This window comes from Camellia sinensis, chromosome 5 (genome assembly GCF_055761805.1).
Source record: "Camellia sinensis isolate YWXY chromosome 5, ASM5576180v1, whole genome shotgun sequence".
Lineage (NCBI taxonomy): Eukaryota > Viridiplantae > Streptophyta > Magnoliopsida > Ericales > Theaceae > Camellia > Camellia sinensis.
The window spans coordinates 210,565,322-210,567,060 of record NC_138965.1 but is presented as its reverse complement, the minus strand read 5'-3'; the positions used below and the strand labels follow the sequence as shown (position 1 = coordinate 210,567,060).

The window sequence follows — 1,739 nt, the reverse complement described above, 5'->3', positions numbered from 1 at the left end:
TCAATAAATCCTCAAACCCAAACTGAAGGCAAATTTGATCCCAAGTCTCCAGTACAGCTGTCTCCATATTAAAATCATCATAATAACATGCCTGGGTGATCAAACTAGTGTACTCAAGTATGAAAAGAAATATAGCCAGTTGTGAAGATCTCTACCCTTGTTGAATCATGTATCCCAGTTGGAAATGGATCCAGATCATCTTTAGGTGCAACAATGAGGCAAGGCACCTCATAGCCAGTCGCTTCTCCATGACTAGCAACTTCCACAAGCAATTCAGTTGCTCTCTTCCATGAGGACTCGTCAGAACTGGAAAAGTAAAAGCATTAAATGGCTAGCTGATTCTTTGAAGTATCAAGGTGGTTATAGAGTTTTTAGTTTTCTTAAAAAACAGAAAATAAAACTAACATAACAAACAAGGAATCTTCAGATATAATATAACATGTCAAATTAAATAAATATCAAAACTACTTAATTCAAGAATAAGAACACAAATAAAGCATTTCTATGTTTAGAGATATCAAATCAATATTAACTTAAAATCAAGAGACCATGAATCTCTGTAAGAAAGCCAATTAGAATGAACTTACAAAATTTTGAGATCAGACAATTCACCAATGTAATCTGGGATTGGGCCAGTAATTAAGCAATTTCTCAGTATCCTATGTAACAAAAATAAAATAAACAAATCGGTTAGGTAACCACACCACAAAGTAATGACACAAGATTGCACTCTTCCCATGAATTACATCTGGATTCAACTTACAGTGTGTTCACCCTTCTGTTTTAATAATCATATAGCCATGATCAGCTGACTAAAAGCATCACTGAAATTTACAGATTAAATAGGCAGCTGATAGTGCAGCTGAAAATATGACAAGACTACTTTAAATATAACATGGTTTCATTGATCAACAAGTATGCAAGTAATTTAAAACCAAAATACATCTGAAGAATAATGGTGACAAGAGGATGACCTGAATAAGTGAGTATTGTGGCTGACCTTTGCTCTGTCTTGCAGCTTAAACTCAAGCCACTTATTTGGATTGAGGGCTGGGGAAATCAAACCCATGTGATATTGAGATTAGAAAATTACCAAATTCCAATGTCAATTTCCATAATAACTATAGCATTATTCAGAATATCCAAAAGTCTAATTTCCAAATGCAATTACACTCAAATTCCATATTGCCATAAGCCTTTAACTGATGATTATACACATGTTCACATCCAAATGTACCAACATAATTCAAACTACGCACTTCAATCAGGTAAATTCGAACACTTTTAATACCCCCAATACATAATTCTTAAATTCTATATACATACTCAGGTTTGATGACTTATGTTGAATATTTTTTCAATATTAACACTACCAAAAAACCCAAGTCCACAATCATCAACATATTTCAATCCACATACTTTGAGCAAAACCCAACATTCAAAGCCCTCAATACAAACATCTAATTGCAAAGAATTCATTTTCAGAAAACGACACACTTCATTTCCATAAAGTTAAAATCAAACCCAAATGAAATTGAGATTAGAAATTACCAGATTCGGTGAAGAAAAGTAGTAGTAATACGAGATTCCACCAGAAATCGCAGTAATTGCTCCGAAGGGAACTCGAAAACTGGGGAAACTCGATTTGGGTTGGTCACGAAATGCGTGACTGAATGCGATCGATATATATTTATTTATTTGGGGCAGATATATAGGAAGGACAATTGGGGACATATAAA

The 1,739-nt window shown here is 33.9% G+C and overlaps 1 long non-coding RNA gene across 1 annotated transcript; it reads right to left on the bottom strand.

The window, feature by feature from the left end:
* Positions 1-459: 459 nt before the first annotated feature.
* On the bottom strand, positions 460-1,064 carry LOC145790345 (uncharacterized). Its single transcript, XR_014329031.1, has 3 exons — positions 975-1,064; positions 764-862; positions 460-659 (listed from the first exon to the last, which is right to left on the bottom strand). It is a non-coding gene; the product is annotated as an uncharacterized LOC145790345 (long non-coding RNA).
* Positions 1,065-1,739: the final 675 nt, after the last annotated feature.